The sequence below is a fragment of the Mauremys mutica genome, chromosome 1, assembly GCF_020497125.1.
Source record: "Mauremys mutica isolate MM-2020 ecotype Southern chromosome 1, ASM2049712v1, whole genome shotgun sequence".
NCBI lineage: Eukaryota > Metazoa > Chordata > Testudines > Geoemydidae > Mauremys > Mauremys mutica.
In genome coordinates this window covers 212402520-212423358 of record NC_059072.1, presented here as the reverse complement: position 1 = coordinate 212423358, position 20839 = coordinate 212402520, and the positions used below count along the sequence as shown (strand labels likewise).

Genomic DNA, 20839 nt, shown 5'->3' with positions numbered 1-20839 from the left:
AAGCAAACATATGCACAAATGAGTTACCATCCAAATCCATAGAGTGACAGTGATCTGTCAATTCAAAGTAACTTTCAGGGCAGACCCAGGGGTAATCCCTGGGGATCGCTGCCTCAGTTTAGAGTCTCTGGCCCTGTCAGAGCTCAAACAGTATAGAGAGATCAACAATTTTCCTAAGACTTTGCTTTATTTCCTCCATTCAGCTTCCAAGTCCACAGGACGAGTCCACAGCTTCCTTGCATGTAGCATTTCCAAGGTGAGATAGGGCCATTAACCCAGTTTGTTGTATTGTGATGGTTCATGGCCCATCTGATTTTAATAGTCCATCTGGATGAGAGGAGGGGATGTTTTCCATGCTTGGGTTCACAAATACAAAGCAAACATTTTCAAAGTTATAAAGCAAAACTTATATACAGTATTTTCTTATAGCGTGGAATTCAGACATTACAAGTGAAATTACTGCAAGCAGCAACTTACAAGCATTTCAGAGAATCCAAACACTAAATACATTCTTATTCTATTCTGCACAAAGCTAACATACAGGTGGACTGGTCTGGTCTCCAGCTATGAGTTTGTTAGTTCTTAGCTAATGCCTGCAGCCTGGGCAAGAGCTGGCACCTGGTTTGCCAGCATCCCAGCCCCCCAGCCCCAAACTAAAGTGAATTTCCACTTCTCCCTCACCAAGTACTTCTGTAATTGTTGGCCACATAGAATGGGACTTCCCCATTTTTAACTGCATGTCCTCAGGGTAAAGTGAGCTTAGTAAGGGATATGTAGAGCTTTATCCTACGGACGGCTGAACATCCCCTGCAAGAGCATTCTCATCTCTCACCCATTTCAGTGGACTTGGAGGGCATTCTGTAGGGTTGGACCTATTGTTGGGACATAGTTAATTATTATTTCTTGCATTTCAGATGGGAGTTATGCCACTAGCATTACAGTGAATGACCAGTGGCCTGAGAACTCAATTGGGAGCCAAGAACTGGTGGGTTTTTCTCTCTCTGTGGCCTTAGGCATTAAACGTAATCACCCTGCCTCAGTTTCCCCATATGTAAAACAGTGATGATAAAACTTCACAGAGGAGTTGCAAATAGAACTGAAGCCAAACCAGGAAGTTTAAATCCATATCCAAAGCAAAACTTCCCCAAACCTCAAGAGGGGCTTGAATCCAATGTTCTGGTTTGACTCCACCTTACAGAAAATAGCCAGAATTACAAAGTTTGGGTCTCAATTTTCTTAAGGTTTGAAGGGGTCTGAGTCCAGTGTTCTGGCTCAGGCTCCCCATGCTAGTTGTGATGATTCATTGGTTAGTGTTTGTGAAGCTCTTCAGATGGAAAGTGGTACACAAGTGCCAACTGTCATTATTGGGAATAAAAAAGAGACAGTCCTGTTCTATGCTGCTATTGGAAGGGTGAGTAAATGTGATTAGTGAAGAAAGATCTTATCCCTGAGAATAGTAATACAGAATTTTAACATCATTCACAATTTCCCCCCAAACAACTTAAACACACTCCATCCTGTAAAAAGCCTTTTTTTTTTTGTATTAAGGGGCATTGCTTCCCTTCCTGGGCACTGAGGGTATGTCTACATTATGAAATTAGGTCAATTTAATAGAAGTCGATTTTTTTAGAAATCGATTTGATACAGTCGATAGTGTGTGTTTCCCTACTAAGTGCAGTAAGTCGGTGGTGTATGTCCACAGTACCGAGGCTAGTGTTGACTTTCAGAGCATTGCACTGTGGTAGCTATCCCACAGTTCCCGCAGTCTCCGCCGCCCATTGGAATTCTGGGTTGAGCTCCCAATGCCTGATGACAAAAACATTGTCGTGGGCGGGTCTGGGTACATGTCATCAGGTCCCCCCCTCCCTCCGTGAAAGCAACGGCAAAAAATCATTTCTCGCCTTTTTTCCTGGGTTACCTGTGCAGATGACATACCATGGAAAGCATGGAGCCTGCTCAGCTCACCGTCACCCTACGTCTCCTGGGTGCTGCTGGCAGACGCGGTACTGCAGTGCTACACAACAGCATCCCCTTGCCTTGCGGACGGCAGACGGTGCAATACGACTGCTAACTGTCGTAGTCGTCGCGTGGGTGCTCCTGGCTGACCTCGGTTAGGTTGGTTGGGGGCGCCTGGGCAGACATGGGTGCTCCTGGCTGGCCTCGGTGAGGTCGGTGGGGGGCGCCTGGACAAAAATGGGAATGACTCCAGGTCATTCTCTTCTTTAAGTTTCGTCTAATGGAGATTCAGTCCTGCCTGGAATATCACACCAGCTGGAGGCTTCTGCCTCAGGCTGCTCTCCCAGTCGGCAGCACCATGCGGTCGCACCTACCCCAGCCTACTCCTTGCTCCCGTGGCTCATGAAGCCTGGACAGTAGTAAGGAGCTGTCCAACTATAGGCTGAGCAAGTGCATAATGGTGGTAGAATGTGCCTTTGGATGTTTAAAAGCGCGCTGGCGCAGCTTACTGACTCAGTTAGACCTCAGCGAAACCAATATTCCCATCGTTATTACTGCTTGCTGTGTGCTCCACAATATCTGAGAGTAAGGGGGAGATGTTTATGGCAGGGTGGGAGGTTGAGACAAATCACCTGGCCGCTGATTACGCACAGCCAGACACCAGGGCGGTTAGAAGAGCACAGCAGGGCGCACTGTGCATCAGAGAAGCTTTGAAAACCAGTTTCATGACTGGCCAGGCTACGGTGTGAAAGTTCTGTTTGTTTCTCCTTGATGAAAACCCGCCCCCTTGGTTCACTCTACTTCCCTGTAAGCCAACCGCCCTCCCCTCCCCACTTTGATCTCTGCTTGCAGAGGCAATAAAGTCATTGTTGTTTCAAATTCATGCATTCTTTATTAATTTGTCACACAAATGGGGGGATAACTGCCAAGGTAGCCCGGGAGGGGTGGGGGAGGAGGGAAGCACAGCGGTGAGGTAGTTGTAGGGGCACCCCCTAGAATGGCAGGCAGCTCATCATAGAAGCAGCATGTCTGGGGCTCTGACCCAGAGTGGCCGTTTGCCTCTCTGGTTCTTTGGTAGGCTTGCCTGACCTCCTTAAGTTTCACGCAGCACTGCTGCGGGTCCCTGTTATAGCTTCTGTCCTTCATGCCCTTGGAGATTTTTTTCAAATGTTTTGGCATTTTGTCTTTTGGAACGGAGTTCAGATAGCACTGATTCCTCTTCCCATAAAGTGATCAGATCCCGTACCTCCCGTTCGGTCCATGCTGGAGCTCTTTTGTGATTCTGGGACTCCATGGTCACCTGTGCTGAGATCTGCACGGTCACCTCTGAGCTCTCGACGCTGGCCAAACAGAAAATTAAATTCAAAAGTTCACGGGACTTTTCCTGTCTACCTGGCCAGTGCATCTGAGTTGAGAGTGCTGTCCAGAGTGATCACAATGGAGCACTTTGGAATAGCTCCCGGAGGCCAATATCGTCGAATTGCATCCAGACTACCCCAAATTCGACCCAGCAAGGTTGATTTCAGTATTAAGCCCCTCGTCGGGGAGGAGTACAGAAATCGATTTTAAGAGCCATTTAAGTTGACAAAAATGGCTTCGTGTGGACGGGTGCAGGGTTAAATTGATCTAACACTGCTAAATTTGACCTAAACTCGTAGTGCAGACCAGGGCTCAGATACTCTGGTGAGGAGAGTGGTATAAGAACCGGAATAGAGTCTTACATCAATCAGTCACATTCATCCTTTATAAATAGATCATTTTTGATAATTCTGGTTTTATCAGTTTGGGAAGAAATACAGAACCGTAATCTTATTCGAGAGAGAGATCCTCCTCCGAGGTCTTCTCATAGCTAGAGTTGTTGTCAGATGCCAGCTCACTCCTCTGAATGTAAGCAGTAAGGAAAAGTACCCTACGATACATTTGCTTTCCTTTTGATAGTCATGTGAAGCCATGCAACGTAAGGGGAATGAAGACCAAGCAGATTCACAGTTAGATTGTACATACAGACTGTACGCTGAACAAACACCAGTGAAAGTTCAGGGAGCATTCTGAATTATTTACCTGTGATGGCCTCTGTAACAAGATGCTGGAGGAGATTCCAAGCTGGTGTCTTCTGAATGCCAATGTGGCACAACAGAGTAAAGCAATTCGAGGTGTAAGTCACTGTCATGGGGAAGCTGGTCTCTGTGGATAGACTGAGCCCAGCTCCCCTAGGCAGCAAATGAGCCCAACCCAGCTAATTCAAGAGGGCCGGGCTACAGCTAGGCCTATAAAGGGCTGCCAGCAGGCAGGCTGAGCCTTTGGGAGGGAAAGCCATCATGATGCAGTGTGAGTGCCTGTGGTGGATCCCTGGAGCAAGGGGCTAGAGGCTCAGGAAAGCAGTTATGTGGCTGGTTTCCCAGGAAGGGAGCAGAGCTGGCTGAGGCTAGGAGGCTGCTAGCAGCTGGAATGCCAGAAATTCCCCGGAGGGATGGCCCTGAAGCCTGGGGTCCAGATTGAGTTGACTGTTCTGTTTGTTAATATCCATTATGAAAACAAACCTCCTTGACTGAGACTGGGCATGGCAGGGTGAGCTGGGGAGAAGTGATGCCTGTGGACCATCACAACTGGTGGTTTGTTGCAACTATTGGCAAAATGACTAACTGCGGGGAATAGCAAAAGTGTTGATAGCCAGCTGTGAGATGTCACAAAAGGAAAAACAACTGGTCACTCAGCACTGGCCCATTGAATAGAACAGCAGTTCTTATTTTTACTGGGACTATTAATTTCACTTTCCCCACCTATACCTTTATAGACAGGAGTATGCAGTGAGGCTGACGGGAGGTGGCTTTGTGTTTGTCCTACAGGAGTGGTGCCAAATAATTGGTGGCTGGCGGACATGCACAAAGGAACTACTGTAAGTGAGCATATAGGTAGGCTGAAGGTGTTCCGGGGATGAGGAGCAGTCAAAAAACTTGGGAAACTTTTTTGTGTTTTACAAGATTGTAAAGCTCTGTTGAGCATTCTTATTGGCCTAAATAGTTCCATGCCTCCTATTATGTACTCAGTCAGGAACTCAGCCTCTCTTTCCCCCTTGAGATGGCTAAAATACCTAACACAATAAAGGAGAATGATTCAGTGAGAAAACTGAAACCAGCTAGGAAATGAGTCAAAAGAGCTCTCAGTTTCATTGGTAAAACTGAGAGCTGCAAAGTAGAGCATTGTTCAGAAGATCAAAGCTTTGAGACTATGGTTTTAAAGGCAACACTATTCCCAGCATCCCACACCAGGTAAATACGTGCAAGAGACAAAATCCATTGATCTGACAGTCAGTGCTATGCAAACACACCTTGGAGTGAGAGCAAGAATGGGAGGAAAGATCTGCAGACTTGGCTGCTGGAGAGAAGAGTTAAGGCAGGTGTGTTGTGTTTGGTCTTCTGGGAAAGGCGATTGCTCTGTGATACTAATCTGTGTTCCCTGCTGGCTGCCAGAGTGTGCTTTTTGCCCCACGTTTGTTCTGCTGCAAAATGAGCTGAAATCACTCTTCCCTGATCTCTGCAGCCCTTTAGTGGGGACATCTGGATTTATTGATTTTTTTTTAAATTTTTTTTTTTTTAGAACTGGTTGAAATTTTCCAAATTTTGATTTTTTTAAAAAAAAATTTCACCAAAATGTTGATTTTTCCCCCCTTCCACCCCAAAAAAATCAGATATGTTTGCAATGACCCCTCTGCTGGGTTTCCAATCAGCTAGAGAGATGATTGGATTGTTTTGATTCTGAAAATGTCAACAAAATCTTAGAAGTTTGAAAAAATGGTAAAAAGAAATATGATTTTTTAAACTAACATTTTCCGCAGTTTTTCCAAACATCTCTAGCTCTTTCAGAACAGTATTTAGTGACAGTCGCTTCTACTTGGGATAATGTAGCTGACACCTCTTATGATGATTTCATATATTTTTCATTGATGTACTGCCCAGTGTTTTAACAAAGCGCTCCAACTAGAATGTCCCCAACAGCCTTTAATAAACCCCATTAACAAGGGATATGTGTGCTGTGCAGAAGACCAGCAGTCAGCAAAGAATTTATTCATTTCTTTATTCTTTTAAACAAAAGGGGGGAAAAGCTTTCTGCCAATCATACCCAAGGAGGGAAATGACACCACCAAGGCAAACACACTGATATTAAATGTTCTTGAAAACTATACTGAGTACATTGATAGTAGAACACGGTGTAATTTGAATGGAATTGGTGACCTTGTAGGGCCACCCTCTGAAAAATTACTGACACCTGTGAGAGAGAGGAAATGTTATTACCCTTAGCCCATTTTACAGATGGGGAACTGAAGTACAGAGAAACTAAGTGACCCCTCTAAGGCGGGGCCGCCCAGAGGAGGGGGCAAGTGGGGCAATTTGCCCCAGGCCCCGGGCCCTGCAAGGGCCCCCAGAGAATATAGTATTCTATAGTATTGCAACTTTTTTTATGGAAGGGGCCCCCGAAATTGCTTTGCCCCAGGTCCCCTGAATCCTCTGGGCAGCCCTGCTCTAAGGTAATAAAGGAAACCTATGCAGAGCTAGGAACTGAACCTCCTGAGTTCTAGTTCTGTGTTTTAACCATAAAACCAGTCTTCCTCTTGCCTATCTTGTTGTAAACAAGCCTTTTTAAAGGCCTTTTAAAGCTATTTTGTGCAAGAGGGTTTGCTATTTATGCTCACTATACATTGTTCTGTTTGAAAAGGTAGTCATTGAATTGCAGAGCAGAAGCAATGCTTGGATTTAAGGAACCACCCCTGTGCCACAGAAAATGAATACTGAAAAAGTGTAGTTGTAGCCGTGCTGATCCCAGGATATTTGAGATATGGTGGGTGAAGTAATATCCTTTAATTTCAGTTGGTCCAATAAAAGTATCCCTGAGAGAGAATCCTTGCTGACCACAACTTTATTCTTTTCTGGTGAGTCATTAACCGGTCCGCAGTTATGGTACAACATCATGACATTGTGTTGCAAATATCACATCATGATCTCATTGTCCTGCTGGATAAACTTTGAAAAGTAGCAACTCTTCAAGCAGCTCAGCTTTTTGGAAAGCCAGAACAGGACAAACTGTGTTGCCGCTTGCTGTGCTGTTGAAACCAGATGAGATGTGGATGAAAAACTGACCTTTGCTTTAGAGTGACTTCTGATTTATCATTGAAATGAATAGTTGTCAATCTACCCTGCACTGTCTAAAGAGCACTCTTTTTGCTCAGATCTGATTCTGTTTGCATAGCTGCTGACTGCACCAACAGGAGAACGTCTTCTAAACTATTTGCATTGGGTGACTAGTGCTCATAATCCCAGATTTAATGTCAAATATTTTCTGCAAGGGGAATAAAAATGTCAATAGGAAGTGAAATGTGGTCTGATTAACAGTTAGACCTCTGACTCTGCCTCTGCTTCATTTTTGACTGATGTGGTGTTTTACAAGAATAATACAGCTGATTCCTCTTTATGGATGGGCTCTGATGGAAATATAAATTAAGCAATTATTACGATTCTCTGAGGCTCATAAAAATAAACTGTGCTGAGAGATAGTCATATTTATTTTTGAATTGCTTTAAAAACAAGAAGTATACACAGCAGTACCACTTTTTTTTTGAAGGAACGTCAAGATAAATATGACTTCTTTAACATCCAGAATAAAATAGGGAAGCAAAGCAAACAAAAGTCTGTGTGTGGTGGGCAGTTCATGATTGCTGGGGCTGCATTTTGGCAGGGAGTTCTGGAGACCATGATTTGTTAAAAATGAAACAAAACAAAAAAATACAGTCTATAACCTTTATAGTAGCACCGAGCGGTCTCACTCCATGGCAAGGGGCCCTTTGGGATACCCAAGCACTGCACAAACACATATGGAAGCACAGTCCTTGTCATGAATTGTTCACAATCAGACTCTTAATGTGTATAAAGTTTTTTTCCTGTGAGTGGGTGACTGCAATAGCGACACTGGCTCAGTGTTTACTAAGGATCTTGCGACCTTCTAGCTTGAAACCTGGGCTGCATGGGAGGGCCAGCAGGAACTCTCATGATTAGTAGCACCTGTTGAGTGCTATGCAACAGTATTTGCAAACATTTCTTCTAAGCCGGAGCTGCAGTTTTGGATCCCTTGATGTTTGGATGAACGGATTTTCTGCTCATGCAAATGTTTGGAGAATGTCCAGTACTGCCAAGCCCAAGGGTTCCAAAGTCATGAGTCAAGCCCTAAAAAATAATAATTTTTCAGTGTTTTTTATTCACCTTCTGGTTTTTAACCCTTAAGATTTTACATTTACAAGGTTTCCTCTGCAGCCATGAAGGCTAGAAACTTACTTTTTTTTTTTTTTAATTTAATGAAAGCGGAGGTTCTCATGTCACAACACATCCCCGGGATCTGGGGCTTTAAGAAAAACACCAAATATCATGATGCTCACAATGAAAGTCTGAGAGTTGGCAATGCTGAGTTTGTTCTTCATCCAAATACGCATACTCATGTGCAAAGAAACAAAGCTATTTTGTGCAAGAGGGTTGGCTATTTATGCTCACTATCCATTGTTCTGTTTAAAAGGTTAGTCATTGAATTGGAGAGCAGAAGTAATGCCTTGACTTAAGGCACCACTCACGTGCCACAGAAGATGAATACTGAATAAGCATGGTTGTAGCCATGTTGGTCCCAGGATATTTGAGAGACTAGGTGGGTGAGGTAATACTTTTTAACTTCTGTTGGTCCAATAAAAGAAATTACCTCACCCACCTTGTCTCAGATACTGAATAATGCAAGTCTGTAGTTCATGAAGAACCTCTAGTTTGAGATTTGTTCCCCAAAACTATTCTCTGAATAATTCTACATAGGGAATAGGCCCATGTAAATCTAAGTCTCTTTGTGAATGATTCGCAAGCAGAAAAAACGGCTTTAAAATATTTGTAACAAATGTTCACATCTGATTAATTAATCATTAATGAAGGACGCATGGCCTAGTGGATAGGGCATTATATTAGGACTCAAGAGTCCTGGATTCAATACCTGGCTTTGCCTCAAAATTCTTGTGTGACCTGGGCAAGTCACAAAATCTACCTTGTACAGTGGTTTCCCTTCTTTGCAAGGGGTGTTGTGTGGCTAAAATCCATTCATGATTGTGAGGTGCTCTGATCAGGGGCGGCTCTAGCCATTTCGCCGCCCCAAGCACGGCGGCTCGCCACGGGGGCGCTCTGTCGGTCACCGGTCCCGCGGCTCCGGTGGACCTCCTGCAGGCGTGCCTGTGAATGCTCCACTGGAGCCACGGGACCAGCGGACCCTCCACAGACACGCCTGTGGAAGGTTCACCGAAGCCGCCTGCCGCCCTCCCGGTGACCGGCACAGTGCCCCCCGCGGCATGCCGCCCCAAGCACGCGCTTGGCGTGCTGGGGCCTGGAGCCGCCCCTGGCTCTGATACTCTGGTGATGAGGGCTATATGTGTACCTAGACAAACAGAATTGAGCAAGCTCTGTTGTCAAGGTTAGTTTGTCGTGGGGGTTGGAGATATAGTTTCATGGATTCTCTGGCTTCCGGGAAAAGTCCTGGAGCTTATATAGCTGATTTTAGGCTTCTGCACAGTGCTGCTGCTAAGATCTTTGCAGAAGCTGAGTCAGGAAAGCAGCTCTGAGGAAGTGGTAACAGTATCTTTCTCGCCATCCTGCACCGTTGCTGCTATGGGGCTGAGCTGGACCTGGGATAGGAGTTTAAATAGCTTTCAGTCATTATTAAAATATTTTAAATACGTTGCTGAAAATACAGGCTCTTTTGATTAATTAATGTAACTTGTGACTTCTGGCATATTTGTACCGGTACTTTAAATTATGACTTTTTTTCCTTTCTCTCTTTTATGACCAGATCATGATAATTTGCATAATTCATGTGACTACTCTTAGTAATAGCAACCCCCAGTTAATACTTACTAACTACTGTAACTAGTCTTGCAAACAACAGTGGAAATGTCTGCCAAACAGAGTAGGCGTTCATGGAGTCCATGTCTTTAGGTGTTGAAACGCACTGCTCTGCATCTGTTTCCTGGCAGTTGCCCCAGTTAAGTGGGTATGATGTTGATCTGAGTGCAGATGAAGTGGATTCTACCATTCTGAGGTTTCAGACACTGTGGGAGTGGGAAGCAACACTATGTTAGCAAAAATTACAGTCATAGCGGGAGTCAGTTGATCTGGGTTCTGTCCCTTGATTTGCCACAGGCTTTCTGGATGACATTAATTCAGCTGCATTGTGCATATGCATTATGACGTCGTCTCTAATTACATGATCACATACTATTTATTCCACAGGACACGTGCTTCATTCAGTCCACAGAATGGACAGTGCTCACTTAAGGAGCAATTTTGCCATTTTCTTATCCTCATTGTTCAATGGGTGGCCACAAACCCTATTTATTGGACTCTATTCAACTCCTGCTGTGAAGACAGAATTATTAACTTTCTCCTGGGCCTTTCTGTGGTTCTCGTCACTATAGTATCTGAGCACTTCACAAACAGTAATGAATTTAACTTCACAACACCCCGGTCAGGTTATGGGGTCCGAGTCTCCTCTCGAGCTCCTCCATGGCTCCCTGTCCCAGTGTCTCTGCTCAGCCAGTCCCAGCTCTTTCCTTGTATCCCAGCAGCACCTTGTAAGATCTGTCACCCCAGTCCGCTACCCCTTTTCCCTCCACTGGTTCCTCATCCCAGTCTGCTTCTCCAGCCAGTCCCAGTCTTCCACCCTCCTCCAGCTCCTCATTCAATCCAGTTTCTCTCACTGGCTCCCAGTCCCAGCCTCTCTGTCCAATCAGCCCCAGCCTTCCCTTGTCCTGTCCAGTCCTAGTTTCTGACCCCTCCTTTCCAGTCTCCTCACACCAGACTCCTTGCCCCAGTCTACTCCTTTCCCTCCCACTGGTCTGGATTTTGTCCCCTCTGCATTCAGATGAGGTGGTTTCCTCCTCCACTGCCTGTGTGAGAGCAGGGGGTGGTGGTCAATGGCTATGTTTACACTGTAAAGACCCACCTGGGCTGGCCCAAGCCGCTGACTCGGGCTCCTGGGGGTCAGTCTAAGGGGCTGGTTAATTGCAGTGTAGACATTTAGACTCCCGCTGCAGCCCGAACTCTGAGACCTACCAACCTCGCAGGGTCCTAGAGCTCAGGCACCACCTAAGCCCAAATATCAACACCGCAATTTAACAGCCTCGTAGCTTGAGCCCCACAAGCCCAAGTTGGCTGGCACAGGCCAGCCAGAGCTTTTAATTGAAGTGTAGATGTAACCAATGAGAGTACAGGAGAGACAGGCTCCCTGCTCTCAGTCCCAATGCCTGGTCCCACTTGAGCTGGGATCAGTTGGGAGTGGCCATTGCAGGGAACTCTTGCTTCACCCCTGTAGCTCTGGGCTGGAATAGGCTCAATCACTCTGTGGTGATGTTGGTCTGCACTAGGAACTGTCAGAGGCTCGAGTGTACTCAGCCAGGAGGGAATCTTGGGAGATTTTAGCTACTAAAATCAAGGTCTCTGCTGAACTATGTGCAAATTGTGACTTTTCAAAAGCTTATAACTTGGACAGATTTTCACAGGGACAGAAAAAGGCACATCCCTGATATAAAAGCGACGCACCTGCCAAATTGCAACTTGCTGCTCCAAAACATGAGAGCGGTAGAGCTGTTCAAAGAAAAGGTTGCCAGAATTTTTAACGTGGGTGAAACAACGTATTTTCCCCCTGTCCTTGGTCTCAGAAACAGCTGACCTATTTTGATTGACATTTTTTTAAAAAATCAGCCTGAGACAGACTTGTGGAAAACTTCAATGCAAATGGATTCAGTCTGGCAAAGTTAGAAACAATCAGCACCACGGTCGTATAATGGGAAGTGTCTTGCAATTTTAAACACAGGCAATGCTAGCAGCCCTGGCTATCATATGAGTTCTGGCTGAGTACACACATCATCCTCTGGGGATCTGGCAGGGTCTAGCTTACACCTCAGACAGGTAGGAAAAGGGATTGATTTTTGAAAGTTCATGGAGTTCTGAGAGTGAGTGACCTTTCACACACATTCTTTCTCTGTGGAAATATTTCCCCATCACATTTGACTGTGAAACAACAAACATTCCAAAGTCCACAGGTTAATTTTAGCCCCTAGTGTGTCCAAAGACATAGGACAGCCCTGTTTCCAGGCTCAGCAGAAAGACACAGGACTAACTGGACATGGCAAGGCTACCTTCTCAGCTCTCCTTCCACGTCACAGCTGAAGCACATTGGCAGCACTCACCTGCCTCAGCCGCAGTTGCACACAGGGCGGCGGTTGCCAGTGCTCTCAGTCTGGCCCCAGTCAGCAGCACATCCAGTCACTTTAAAATGTGGGGAGAGCATCAAAATAGTTTTTTGTGTCCACATGAGGCAAGGAAGTTCAGGGCATGATTACTGGTCGTCATGATCTGCACAGCAAAAAGACTTGGGGGAAGGAAGTGGTTTGGTAGCTTTCTTCTCTGGCTGCTTGCTGGCTCTGTAATGGGGGCGGCGGGGTTGTTAAATGATTCTGCACAGCCCTGCCAGTCTTTTTCACCCGGATTAAATAGAAATTTTTACACAGTCCAATGAAGTGTTCTGTAGTCTCATTGGGGAAATGGATTGGACAGTGGCAGTGACCCAGGGATCATTAGGCATCACAGGCTGGTACTGCTGTTTCATATGTTGTCTGTTGGATTTCTAATGCTGCTGCACTCCAGCACCATTCCTCCTCTTAAACGGCCTGTCGCAGCAGCATTTCACAGAGAGAAGCTCGTCTCTTCTGCTGGGCATACTTGCCTCATGGTTTTTAAATGTTTGTTTCTAAACAATTCTGAAAACTGAGGTGAGAAGTGCAGCGCTCCAAGCTATGTCTATGTCTCCACTGCTCACCTTGCAGCGGCACAAAGCTCTCTGTCCAACAAAATAAAACCACCCCCAACGAGTGGCAGTAGCTTTGTCAGTGGGAGAGCATCTCCTGCCAGCATAGCACTGTCCGCACCCGCACTTTTTGTCGGTAAAACTTTTGTGGGTCAAGAGGGTGGTTTTTTTCACTTCCCTGACTGACAAAAGTGTTACCAACAAAAGTGCCGGGTAGACATAGAGTAAGGTTATGACTCACAGAGAATTGCAACCATCCTCCCTTTTTTGGGTTAGAGGGGAGGGGAGATGCCTTGAAATTCTTCTTTTGTGTTGTAATGAGGGGTCAAAGAATAGAAGAAGCTGAGAACCAGGGTCCCAGCCAGATGCTGGGTGATTACCAGCTGATAGCTGGAGCCATAGCATTGCAAACTCTCTGAGGTCACCATTGTACCAGTGAGGTGCTCAAAGGAGGGCTGGGGTAACCTCCTTGCCACTGGTTGAATTCAGAACCTCTCTGGCTGCTGCTAAATAATCCCTGTCACAGCTGATTCCCAGGGACAATTAAACATGCTTCCAAATAGGGATGTAAAAGGTTAACCGGTTAATCGTTAAGCAATAGTTAACCACATTAACCATTAACCTTGGGCTGGCCAGCCCACCGACTCCTGCAGCCCCAGGCCAGCTGGAGCAGTGCCGCACAGCCAGAGTGACCCCAGCCGGAGCAACCCCGGCCCCGGCCACACTTGTGGATTGGCCCCAGTCCCAGCAGTGCTGACCAGTGGGATCAGCCCCAGCCGCTTAATTGGTTAACTGTTTAAACAACATATTTTTAATCATTTAAACAGTTAATTTTTTAAATGGTATTACATCCCTACTTCCAAAGAGCACATTGCTTGCTTTAGAGAATGTAAGATTGCACCAAACAGCAGACGTTTAACAAAACAAAGAAATCCCAGGATAGGATATACCCAGGGCTGGTGCAACCTATTAGGCGACTAGGGCGCTAGGCTTTGGGGGGCGGCATTTTCTTCAGCGGCGACCGCAGCGGCCGGATTTTCATTGTGTACACACAGTTTGTCACATGGGTACAGGGCAAAATCTTTCAGGATCCCCTTGTTTAAAATTGTGGCAGAATTTTGCTCCGATGTGTTGTGCTTGCTGTGTGAAGAGAGGTTGAACGTGTTTGCTCTCCAGCATGGAGTGATTTCTATGTTCCTGTGAAATGAACATTTATTCCCACACTCTTCAGAGACTAGCCCTTTTGTAGAGATATGGCTTGCCTTTCCTAGCTGTACAGCACTGACCTGAGAGCATTGCTCCTCTTGAAAATATTTGCATTTGATGAATGGTGATTTCTTTCCCTCCTGGGTAGGGGTAAAGCAACTGGAAAATCATCTACAGAAATGCCTATGGTAGGGTTTCAAACGCTGAACACGGGAAGTCTAATGACAGTCTCTTGAGAACAGAAAACGTATGTAACATACTGCACCTTTATGGGTTAACCCAGACAACATGCAGTTTGTCTCGCTTGAGCTGGAAATGGCAGGATCCCAATGGGATTTACGGCTCCTCCTTAATGATAACTCATTATAGCGGCAGCCACCAGTACTGCTGGAATTCAGACTCTGTCCAGGTTTCTGCGGTGGAGCAGAGCGCTTGTTTCTGGCACCGGTGATGATGTCGCCGGGACGCTCCAGCCATCTCTGATATTTGGCCAAGCTGCTCAATCAGGCTAGTGAGGGTAGGGGTTGTACGTTTGTTTTTTGTTTTTTCCAGTCAGCTGAGAATAAATTTTGGAGGGATTTTTGTATTAAATGCCAGAGTTGAAAAATAAAAAAATGAATTGAATTTAACTGGCTTATACTGCTTATTTGCTCTTCTGTTGCCATGGAATTCCACTGAGAGCCTGGAACTAGCCAATCGGAGGTTAGGGAAGGAGATCTTTTTTGGGGGGTGATAATTAATTATATGGCATCCATTTTCCAAAAGATTGTCTGTTGTATATCTCACAGGGTCTAAAACAATCAACTTTAAAATCCCTCATGATATACTCTGAGCTGCCAGCTACCTCACCTCCCGCCGTTCCCCATCAGGCTCCTGTGCGAGTGCTGTGGATAGGCTGTGTGGTGAGATGTGCATTGCTGAATGCATCGACTTCTTACCAGAACTGTAAAATTGGAGAAGTCCCACAGGAAAGCAATTAGCATTGAAGCATCGTGCATTCAAAACCAATGCTGCCAAAAATACCCTCCAGGAGGCTGAGTGATGTTAACCAAGAACATGGCAAAAAATGTACCTCTTGGGTGAAACTAACCCCAAAGCAGTGACCCACCTGAATGCTCAAATTAAGCCCAGAATCAAAGGGCAAATCTATGCCCCTGTTCCACACCATAGGGATCCCTGTGGCAGGGGAACCAGTGTGGCTGTATTGCACAAGGGGGTGAGGTATGAGCGGGCTGCATTGGGGAAGCTGTACAAGCAGTGCACACCCCTTAGATGCCCCTTGCCTGAAAACCATTATGTTCTGTCTACACTAGCAGAGACAGCGCAGTTGTGGGATTGGGAGATAAGAAGAGGGTCCTTTGGTTCCACAGCAGGGTTGCATTGGAGCAACAGAGAGCTAACTGAGCCGTCACCCTGAAGTACCCTGTCGGGCATAGGGACCGACTCCGGAGATACTCTGGAGCACCCATGGGGAAAAAATGGTGGGTGCTCAGCAGCTCCCCTCCTGCCCTGTAGTATTTGCTGCTGCTGGCAGGCCCTGCTGATCAGCACCTCCCCGTCCCTCCCTGCACCTCCTGCTCACCGCGATCAGCTGTTTCACGGCATGCAGGAGGCTTTGGGAGGGAGGGGGAGGAGAGAGGGTGGGAAGAGGTGAGGCGGTGTGGAGTGGGGGCAGGAAGAGGCGAGATGGGGCCTTGAAGGAAGGGGTGGAGTGGGGGCGGGGTCTGGGGCAGAGTCAAGGGTTGAGCACTCCCCAGCACATTGGAAAGTCAGCGCCTGCGCTATCTCTAGCGCGGGTCTGCCACTGCTGTTGCCTAAAGAAGGGCAAGAGGAGGGGAGAAAATTCCTTTTTCCTGTCCTTGGTGTGCACGGTGCTTGGTTCCTTATTCATGTGATTTTTGTCTGTTATTTATACTGTGTGGCCCCAAGCAATATCGGGCCCCATCGCGCTATGCACTGTACAGTCATATTGTCAAAGAGACTCCTTGCCCCACGCTTACAACCTAAAGTTTGGAACCTGTGTCAGGATCTACTAGCACTGACCCCTGCACCTGTGTAAAGTCCCATTAGCTTCAGAGGAATCCTCCACAGGTTCAGGGGATCATGATAGAAGATCCTCAGGCAGAAGTAAGGTCTGAATCTGGATTTGGCCTTAAGGACACAGGCTATGTGGACAGCCTGGTGCAGGTGTTCTGCACAGGGGTGGACCTACCCCTCATGAGTACAGAAGGACACAGAAGGGGAAATGGATTCAGGAAGATATTGAGAGACTAGTTATGGAGGTAAGATTTTGTGACCTGGTGCTCGGATCAGAGCCAAGCAAGACTGAACCACCCTGGGACCATGCCTAGGGCCCTAGATCCTGGGGTTAAGTGATTACATGAGAATTGCAGCTTACTTTCTTTTTAATGGACAATTCTAGCTCAGATGGCTGCAAAGAAAAGCTTGAAAACATGAGCTGAGTACAACTGATGCAATGACACCTGCTTGAGTCTGCTGGTGGCCTGAAACAATAGATCGGAGACAGGGAACGGCCCCATACATTAGAATGGGGTGGTAAGGTCAAGACCGACTGCTCTGGAGGGGCTTCTCCAACATCACCCCCGCAGTGAACTCTGTGTGGATGGGAAGGGAGAGTGCCATGGGCCCAGCACACCCTCCCAACCAGATACACCCAGCTGCTGGGCTAAGCATTGAAGTCTCTTTGCTACCACCCTGCCTGTTCAGGATGGGAGATGCTGGCTGCCACCCCTGCTGCTCCCAAGTGAAGGGAGGACACTGCTGTGGCTCCTGGAGTCGCCTACCACCACTGGGTGGGGATGAGACCATAGCATGAGAGATGGAGCACAACTGCGGTGCATGTGTCGGGGGGAGGGCAGGCAGGTTGTGGTGCATCTAGGGCCCCAAATTGTCTTCATCTGAGCATGGACCCAAGGTCTTGAGGAAGTGGGCTGCACCAAGCAGAAACCATTTTGGATCCCAGCTCTTCTTGTCTGTGTCATCCTTTGGAAAACCCCAAATGCCTCATCTGTTCCTGGATGGGAAAGCAGATGCTCCTTCACTCTGCTAGCCAAGCCCAGCTGCCTTCTCTGCCCTCTTGAATTACAGTGATGTGCTGTTGGTGAATCTTCTGCTAGAGTTTACCACAGAAGAACTGAAGAAGAAGAGAGTTTTTCTTAATGTACTTTCGATGTCAAAAGCTTGCTGGATCCAGAAGACATTTTACAGCACAAAAATAAAGCTCAGTTGGTAACAGCTGAGTACCTACCTTCATGGCTCAAGGTTTCCACGGTTGCCTAAAAGTCAGAAGATTTGACTTCATAAACTGTATACCCACCGCCTGGTGATTATATTAAAAAAAAATGGCTGTGTAGGTCTGATAAGGCAGATGTACACATCAGCCTAGGCCTCTGGAGGAAAGAAAAATTGAGTCAGAAAGGAAAAGAAAAGATTAAAAAGGAGAGTGAAAGAAAGATTTGGGATGGGGAGAAGTCACCACATTTCATGCATGGTGTTAAGTCTGTGGAGTCTGTTTTGGAATGATTAATATAATGAACAAGGGGCTCACAAAAAGGCTGCTAATGCTCACGGATCAGAAGTAGAACGACGGGTGAGCTGCAGCTGTTTCAGTGGCTTTCTGAACAGCAGGCTCTTGTTGAATGAGCCCCATGATTATTTATCTCCATCGTGGTTCTTTATTTCAGGGTACTTGTTGTCTTTCCTACATTTTGACCGTCTGTCTTTATGCATAGAAATATCTGATGATGGATTTTTTTTTTTGAGTAGCCTCCTTTCCCTTCTGCTTCTACATCACAATAGAGCCCAAATCACCGCAATATGCAACTGCAAGGGGCTGCCAAAATTTTAACAAGTGGGCTCCCCCCACATTTTTCCCCTATAGATGCATAAACACAGAGTCCCAGCATGTGCTGCAGAGAGAAGGGCTGGGGGACTATTTATTTTTCCCACTGATACAGAAATGCTTTTTCATACTGATAATCAAGGAGAGAGGCAAACATATTAAACTGTGTCCTTTGGACAATATACTGAGTATATCGATAGTACTGCACAGCATTCAAATTGTGTAATTTGAAATACGTGTGTACGTGAAGGCCTTGTAGGGATGCTGAGTTTAGCCTTCCTTGGTGTTTTGGGTTTGTTTTTTTAATATCTTGTGTTTGGGCCAATCTGGCCTATTTCCAAGGCAAAACATTTGTTCTTGCTACTCTCTTTTGGGAGGCAATAAGGGCTGGAAGAACATACAAGGGGTGGGGAATGAGACAGGCCTGAGTTCTAGTTTTGCCTGTGCCAATGACTCATTGTGTGACTCCACGCAAATTGCAGTTTCCCCAGTTGTGAGATCGAGACAGTACAACTTGTCTCTCAGGGCTGTTGCATTGGTTAGTTAGGCCATGTCTACGCTAGCAATCGTACAGAGGCACAGCTGTACTACTGATGCAGCTGCGCCGCTGTCAGATCGTTCGTGTAGCCGCTCTATGCTGACGGGAGGAGCTCTCCTGTCGACAGCGCTGTGCATTTTACCACTTATGTTGGCAAAACTTACGTCACTCAGGGGTCTGAAAAAAACACCCCCCTGAGCAACATAAGTTTTGCCGACGTAAGTGGTACTGCAGACATGGCCTTAGTTAATCCATTCACAATGCTTCAAACATGGAAAGTGCTGTATAAATTCTAGGCAGTATTTTTTTCTCATGAGTCCCAGCTGCCCAGTCTGGTGGCAGAATTTTGACAAGGGACCCCTGACCACATCCCCACTCGAGTGCTGCTTCAGGTCATTGCTGTTCTGAAACCAGCACAGCTTGTTCAACGGGCTCAAGAATATTATGCATGGAAATTCATCAGCTCAAATTGAAATGCAGTCAAAGGGCCTGATCCTCAGCTGGTATAAATTGGCATAGTTCCATTGACTTCAGTTGAGTGAAGCTGATTTATGCCAGCTAAGGATCTGGCTCCAAATGTCCATGTTTGTTAATATTTTAATATAACAGGACACTTTTTATATAGTTTTAATTTGTTTTAGGTATTTTTTTTTAAAATGACACCCTGAGAAGCCTAATCATAACATTCCTCATTCCACCAACACCGATTTTTTTTTCTATTTGAATGGTCATTTAGAACACTTCTTTGGTTGTCATTTTTATGCAGGGCTAAGATAAAAAGTGTGCATGATATTTCTCATAGGCCCTACAAGAAATGTTATTTTAAATTTCAAAATGGTTGCTGGAAATGTAAAGCTAAGAAATGGAAGGGCAAGGTATCGGAAGCACTGAATGCTTTCCTTGTATCCAGAGCTCAGCATTTAACTGTACAGGTTATGTCCCACCACCCATCCACCCACCCACTCACTCAGGATTTATAGTCACAAAGAATCTGTAAAGAGGGCACAAACCTATGTACTCTGCATTGCATGACTCACTTGGCACCTCTAAAAATGGGGGCGTGAGTAGGCAGGAATATAAGCCCCTGTGCAAATGGCAGTCTTCGAAGGAGAATCTGTATGGGCAAATGCCATTTGAGTCGGGCAATGACTGATGACTGAAACCACTCCCTGATGCCCTCTGTCAAAATAACACAAGGAGGCGAACAAAATAATCACAACTCTTTGTGACTCTGGAAGTGTGGCCGCTGGGCAATGTCCCTTCCAGTGCTGATAGGGATATGGAGCATCTGTGGAAGGGTCAGAGCCCCATTGTGCTAGGCACTGTATATATGAGTAATAAAGTCAGTCCCTGACCCAGAGAGCGCTCAGGCTAGAACCATGACAAGATGCAACAGTTGAATGAAGTAGACAGACGGGGGGAGCTAGGGTAACAGGATGAGGTAGCAGTAAAATGAGTATGTGGGTGCCCAGCAAGTTGTAGTCTTGGCTCACGAGCTGCATATCTGCTGTCAGCTGGGAGTACTCTGGTGGCACCAAGAAAGGACTTGAAGGAGGATTTTATAGATTTCAGTGGGGAGTTTTCTCCACACTCTTAGGGCAGCCTAGGAGAAAGTGTGACAGTGCTTGTGGGAGAAATGGACTCATAGATGATAAAGATGGTGTGGCAAACCCAGGACAAATGGCTACAAAGGGTGTGGGGGTAGTAATTAGTCCCAGGGGGTTAAAAGGCCATTCCCAATGCACCCAGGAAAGATAGCCAGGGGGAAATAAGGTTCAGCTGGAAAAGGAGTTACCAGGGAACTAATTAGGTTCAGCTGGTTCTAACTGCTTGAGACCTTTTTAAATCCACCTCGGTGTGGAGAGCGAGAGTAGCAGGGAAGCTGCTCGCAAGTTAGGTGCAGCAAGGCTCTGAACCCTTCCAGCAAGGAAGGCTGCACTCTGTCCCCAGAAGGGGAGAAAACCAGCACAAGGGACTGACTGAGGGAGGGATCAGCTACCTGTAGATTGCCACGGACTCGCAGGGGCGAAAGAAAATGCAGGCCTGTTATTTACCAGGCTGCACGTGGCAACAGACTATATTGGTAAGGGATGCAAGGAGAGTGTGGGTCACGATGCAAACTGCAGACACACACACACACTAAACTTAATCAATTTAAAAGTTTTATTGGGGATAATTACAAGGGGTAAGGGAGCAGTGTATGATTAGCTAATAGAGTTAATGAAACTTAAAACACACAATGACTAAAATATCTACTAACAATATTTATAAACAAAGGTGCAGCATTTAGTAATAACTGATACTTACAAATACAAACCAACGCATAACGACCGGCAAACGTAGAAGCTCTGTTTGAAACACGTGAGCTGAGAGAGATGCTTCGAGGTGATCAGGCTCGGTTA

The 20839-nt window shown here is 46.1% G+C and overlaps 1 long non-coding RNA gene across 1 annotated transcript; it reads right to left on the bottom strand.

Annotated features, from left to right (window-relative positions):
• Positions 1-7708: 7708 nt before the first annotated feature.
• LOC123362284 lies at positions 7709-12376 on the bottom strand. The gene is made up of 3 exons (XR_006576396.1): positions 12215-12376; positions 9882-10075; positions 7709-8171 (listed from the first exon to the last, which is right to left on the bottom strand). It is a non-coding gene; the product is annotated as an uncharacterized LOC123362284 (long non-coding RNA).
• Between the last annotated feature and the right edge of the window lie 8463 nt (positions 12377-20839).